The 6,654-nt window shown below is 40.2% G+C and overlaps 1 non-coding gene across 1 annotated transcript; it reads right to left on the reverse strand.

Moving 5' to 3' along the window:
- Positions 1-466: 466 nt before the first annotated feature.
- TRNAC-GCA (transfer RNA cysteine (anticodon GCA)) lies at positions 467-538 on the reverse strand. Its single transcript has one exon. It is a non-coding gene; the product is annotated as a tRNA-Cys (tRNA).
- Between the last annotated feature and the right edge of the window lie 6,116 nt (positions 539-6,654).

A 6,654-nucleotide genomic window follows, 5' to 3' on the forward strand; every position in this document is an offset into this window, starting at 1 on the left:
TTGTCAGACCACAAAAAGATTAAAGTTACATTCGTGGATCTTAAAGGGATACTCGTGTGGCAATTTTTTTTTTTTATTAACCGGTGCCAAAAAGTTATACAGATTTGGAAATGACTTGTATTTAAAGCTCTTAACTCTTCCAATACTTATCAGCTGCTGTATGCTACAAGAGGAAGTTCTATGGTCCTTTTTTTTTTTTTTGGCCCAAAAAAATTTACAATGTCTGTACCTCAACATTGCAAATGTTTTGCAATAAACTACAAACATGAGATATGGTTGAGCTGTAAAGAAAAAATTGTGCATTAGCGGGCACTTGGATTTGAACCAAGGACCTCTTGAACCGGCTCTACCACTGAGCTATACCCCTGCAATATGTGGCACGCATGTACCTCGACATTGCTAATTTTCAGCAATAAACTACATATGTGGGATATGGTTCAGTTCGAAAGCAAAAAAAAGGGGGATTAGGGGGCACTCGGATTTGAACCAAGGACCTCTTGATCTGCAGTCAAATGCTCTACCACTGAGCTATACCCCCACAAGACATGGAAGGCTAAATTAAGCGCACAGAGTGGGGGACTCGAACCTAAGTCCTACCTAGCTCTCGGCTAGCCTGTACTGTCCCAGTTAAATGTATATGAACCGGTGGGAAAAAATGTATTTTTGGAAATCAACTGGTGCCAAAAAGTTATACAGATTTGTACATTACCTACATTTAAAGCTCTCAATCGTTCCAGTACTTATGATCTGCATGTCCTGCGTGCCATAAAGAGAGGGGGGCTCGAATTTAGATATTGCAAGCCTAAGAGGTAGCTCGGTCTTAGGTTCGAGCCCCCCTCTGCTCGTTTTCTCTTTTTTTGTCAAGACAGTTCAAGACCACAGTCCTCCTTGCCATTTTCCAAGTAGCTCTCACGGTCTAGTGGTTAGAGCTTCTGCCTTGGAGCACAGAGGTTGGCAGTTCAAGTCCTGTGAAGACACTGAAGCTGGTTTGAAGAAATTGTGGCAGCAGAGCATGGCAATGGAGTATGTTAAGGTAAGTGTTAGTGTGTGTGTGTGTGTGTGGTTGATGGTTGGGCATCCAGAAGGTGTTGGAGGTGTGGATAGCTGTGGTGGTGGTGTGGGTGGTAAGGAAGTGAGTGGTGTGGGTGGGAAGGAAGGTGTGATAGGAAGAAGGTTGGTGATGTGGAAGTGTGTGATGGGCTGGAGGCACTAGAGGGGGAGATCATTTTTCTTGAATATAAAAAAAAAAAAGGCAAATAAACACTCCCATTTTTTTATTTTCAACATCCCACATGTTGCAACAGACACAACACCACTTTTGGCAGATCGACAATCTAGAAGCCTCCATTCGATGTAGTCAACCACCTCCCACCACTTCACCCTCTGACCACTTACCTCAACATCTGTTTTCCTTGACATCCTCCTCACCTCAGTCCACCCATCGACATCCTCCAGGTCCACGATCCATTATTCCGCAATCTGCTCTCCTTGACATCCACCTCACCTCAGTCCATTTATCCACCGACATCGTCCACGATCCATCTCTTTTAACAGCTTCCATCGTCACGATCTTCACAGGATTCGAACTCTCGACCTCTGCACTCCAAGGCTGCTGCTCTAACCACCAGGCCGTGGGAGCTGCTTGTCAACCAAATGCGGCGACCAAGGTCTAGGTTGTTTTGGCACACAGATTAAATGTACAGAGGAAGGGGGGGGGAGGGTTTTGGTACGGGGCGGTTACTCGAACCTAAGACGGATCTAGCACTCTGCTCGCTGTGTCAAGATCCCTCACAGCTCAGTGGTTAGCCTTGCAGCCTAGCAGCATGAAGGTTGTTTGTTCAAATCCCCTGCTGTATTGGTTGAATTCAACTTCATGGGTTTGAACCCCCTTGGTAGCAGATGGAGGAAATGGCCTTGCTTTTATTGTCCATATATAAAAACATGTGGATGTCGGTGTTCTAAGGGGTTTGGAGTAGTTGGTGGCATGTTCTCGTACCTTATTTTTTTAGATGTAAGTTTTGTCAGACCACAAAAAGATTAAAGTTACATTCGTGGATCTTAAAGGGATACTCGTGTGGCAATTTTTTTTTTTTATTAACCGGTGCCAAAAAGTTATACAGATTTGGAAATGACTTGTATTTAAAGCTCTTAACTCTTCCAATACTTATCAGCTGCTGTATGCTACAAGAGGAAGTTCTATGGTCCTTTTTTTTTTTTTTGGCCCAAAAAAATTTACAATGTCTGTACCTCAACATTGCAAATGTTTTGCAATAAACTACAAACATGAGATATGGTAAACTCAGATTTGAACCAAGGACCTCTTGATCTGCTGTCAAATGCTCAATGCTCATGTCAAATGTCAAAAGCCTGTCATGTGCCTTCATATATTAGTTTTCCAAGACTGCAATGATAATTTTTTTTTTTACCACAGAGGTAAATCACTCTTGCTTTGGCCAATTTTCTCTATTGTGAATTGAGAAAGGAATGCTGGTTCTGCATTTGGGTACACTCCAAATCAAATATACCAAAATAAAGTTTTTTATTGCAAAAATGAAAATGAATTTAAATAAAATAAGTTAATATATGTTTAAAAAATGTTTTATCTCCCCCATATGTTTCACATTTCTTGGGTTCAAGTTAATTAGCAAGGCAATTGCTTCTGTTCTATCAATTTGTCTTTCTTGATATGTAGAATTAGTACGGGGAAGGCACTTGTGCAGGGGCAGGCACGGTTAATTCACTTGTCTAAGTGTTAGCTTGTCAAAGTGTTGTTGCAGTTAAACTCGGCAGTTAGACAAGGCAAAGACAAGAATCCTTTTAATCAACTTTTCTTGCTCTTCAACTGACTACTCAATCAGACCTCAACTTTAAACTATACATTGATATATTCAAGGTATTGAATTTAGACATTGCTTGAAAAGTAAGTAGCCAAATAACATGGTTCGACTCAATTACTGTGTGCAAAAGGGATTTAAGATTCTTCATGAATAGCATGTGTTTTCAAATGTGTATGCACGGGTCTGAAGAAAAACATTTGCTGGTTTAAAGTCCAGAGCAGTTAATAAAATAATACAAATAATCTAAAAGTGGGGTTTGACCAAACATTTCAGTTTTAGTAAACATAAGCAATTGATAGAGATTGATCAGTTCTTTTTCAAGCCAATGAAAGCTAGCCATGTGCAGGAGTGAATGAAAATGTCAACTACAACTCTGTAGTTAGGTTAGGGATAAGTTTTTAACCCCTTTAGGACAACAGGGTTTTTCTGTTTTTGCATTTTCATTTTTTTCCTCATCACCTTGTAAAAATCATAACACTTGAAATTTTTCACCTAAAATTAGATATAATGGCAAATTTTTTGCGCCACCAATTTTAATTTGCAGTGCCATTTTTAAACTTTTGGGGGCTTCCATTTCTACGCAGTGCATTATTTGGTAAAAAATTACATCTTATCTTTATTCTCTAGGTTTATTTGGTTATAATGATACCTTACATAGGTTTGATTTTGTCATACTTCCAAAAAAAATCATAACTACATGCAAGAACATGTTTACGTTTAAAATTGTCATTTTATGACCCCTATAAATTTGTTATTTTTCCGCATACGGGCTGGTATGAAAGCTAATTTTGATCGCTACCATTTTTATGTTGATCAGACGTTTTGATCACTTTTTATTCATTTTTTCATGCTATAAAAAGTGACCAAAAATACACTATTTTGGACTATGGAATTTTTTTGCACGTACGCCATTGACCGTGCGGTTTAATTATTGACATATTTTTATAGTTTGGACATTTATGCACTCAGCGATACCACATATGTTAATTTTTTTTTTTTTTTTTTTTTTTTTTTTAAATGGATAAAGAGAGATGATTCTTACTTTTATTAGGGAAGGTGTTAAATGATCGTTATTCACTTATTTTAACATTTTTTTTTGGAAGTGTTATATCCCCCCTGGTGGCTATTTCACTGCACATACCAATCTCATACATAGATCATTGCCATGCATTGACCTGTGTAATCGGTTGAGTGCTTAACCCCTTAAGGACCAGGCCAATTTTCACTGTAGGACCAGAACATTTTTTGGCACATCTGACCACTTTCACTTTAAGAATTAATATCTCTAAAACGCTTTTACTGAATATTCTGATTCTGAGATAGTTTTTTCGTGACATATTCTACTTTATTTTGGTGGTAAGTTTTCGTTGTTACTTGCATTCTTTTTTTAGTGAAAAATCCCCAAATTTTATGAAAATTTAGAAAATTTAGCATTTTTCTAACTTAGAAGCTCTCTACTTGTAAGGAAAATTGATATTCCAAATGCATTTTATTTTTATTCACAAATACAATATGTCCACTTTATGTTGGCATCATAAAATGGACATATTTTTGCTTTTGGAAAAAATTAGAGGGGTTCAAAGTAGAGCAGCAATTTTCAAAAATGTCATGAAAATTGCTAAATCTGAAGGGATAGATGTTACAGAAGTACAACTCCCAGCATGCCTGGGCAGTCGAGGCATGCTGAGAGTTGTAGTTTGGCAAGATCTGGAGGGCTACCGTTTGGGCACCACTGTAACAGTGGTCTCCTAACTGTGACCCTCCAGATGTTGCAAAACTACAACTCCCAGCATGCCCAGACAGTCTTTGGCTGTCTGGGAATGCTGGGAGTTGCAGTTTGGCCTTCCTAGTGGTTGCCACAGTAAGGCTAGGTTTACACTTGGTTTTTTTTCTGGCAGTTTTTGGAAAACTACCACTGCAGTTTTTGAGCCAAAGTCAGAAGTGGATCCGTAAGGGAGGAGAAGTCTAAGTCCTTCCTTTATATGTCCTATTCCTTTTGAATACACTTCTGGCTTTGGCTCAAAAACTGCAGTGGCAGTTTTCAAAAAACTGCCAGAAAAATAACCAAGTGAAAACCTAGCCTAATGATCACATTACTTTCACTTTCATTCCCCCCCAACGTCGCTTCCCTACTGGAGCCAGGATCCAGCAGTCTGCAGCGACGATCAGCTGTTCCCAGGCATCTTCTCCTGCAGGTACCGACCTCCATCTTCTCCCCATGTTCCCCGCGACATCCAGGGGTGGGCAGGACGGGGGGTTGCCATGGCAACCCACTGTCCTGCTCTGCCATTGGTCAGAATCAGTTCTTAACAATGGCAGGGGATAGGAGGAGATCGCAGCACTGCGACCTCACTCCTACCCTGCAAGATGATCTGGGCTGTCACTGACAGGTCAGATCATCACAATTTTCCGGGCTGATCAGGTCACCATAGACCCGATCAGCCCAGAATAGCAGAAAATTGCATGTCTGAATTGACATGCGATTTTCTGCGATCGCCGACATGGGGGGGTCTCAGGACCCCCCTCGGCATTTGCCTCGGACTCCTGTTGAAAGATTTTAGCTGGCGTACGGTTTCGCAACCCACCCTGCGCGCGGCGGGATGTGAAATTCGCTGGGACGTATGAGTACGTCCCTGGTCCTTAAGACCCAGGGCGCAGGGACGTACTCATACGTCCGTGGTCCTTAAGGGGTTAAAGAGGTACTCCGGTGGAAAAATATATATTTTTTCATTTTTAAATCAACTGATGCCAGAAAGTTAAACATATTTGTAATTTACTTTTATTAAAATATCTTAATCCTTCCTGTTTTTATTAGCTGCTGAATACTACAGAGGACATTCTTTTCTTTTTGGAATGCTCTCTGATGACATCACGAACACACTGCTCTCTGCTGACGTTATAATAATAATAAGTCTTTATTTATTTTTGTCCTTAGTGGGATTTGAACCCAAGGCCCCAGCACTGCAAGGTAGCAGTGCTAACCCCTAAGCCACCATACTGCCCTTAGCATACATCTGCTATGCACAGTTGCTAAAATGGACAGAGATGTCAGCAGAGAGCACTGTGGTCGTGATGTCTACAGTGTTCCAAAAAGAAAGGAATTTCCTCTGTAGCATTCAGCAGCTAATAAGTACTGGAAGGATTAAGATTTTTTAATAGAAGTAATTTACAAATATGTTTAACTTTCTGGCACCAGTTGATTTAAAAAAGAAAGAAAAAATAGTTTTTCCACCGGAGTACCCCTTTAAGCCTGGATTTCAGGCTTGGAGCAATCAATCGCCGATTGGACGCGACGGACGCAGGTGAGGGGACCGCCGCTCGCCATCTAGCTGATCGGGACATCGCAATTTCACTGCGAGGATCCCAATCAGCCCGACTTTCATTTTAGAAGCGGCTATCAACTTTGAACGCCGCGTCTAAAAGGTTAATAGCGCCGCGCGGCACAACGATCGGTGCCACACACTATTAGCTCACGGTTCTAGTTGTCATTAGACGCTGGGACCGATGCCTTTATGATTTACTTTAGTAAATGTTCGTGACACTTTAAATCAAGACACTACATGTCTCGCTAATGTCAGTTCTGTCAATTAATTTATTACAGAAATACCTTGTGAATTCCATGTAATTTTTATATCAATATGGATATTTGTTCTAATCTAAGCACTTATTTGTTCATAAAGTTCCTGTTTTCTTATTTAGTGGCGAAAGGTATTTCTCTTAGAAGCTTGACTTGCTTGTTATATATTAGACTAATTATGAGCACATATACATACCTATTTTAGGGATACGGAATGAGTCAATCAATCTGCATTTATGC

The sequence above is a fragment of the Hyla sarda genome, chromosome 3 (genome assembly GCF_029499605.1).
Source record: "Hyla sarda isolate aHylSar1 chromosome 3, aHylSar1.hap1, whole genome shotgun sequence".
In the NCBI taxonomy this organism is placed as follows: Eukaryota; Metazoa; Chordata; class Amphibia; order Anura; family Hylidae; genus Hyla; species Hyla sarda.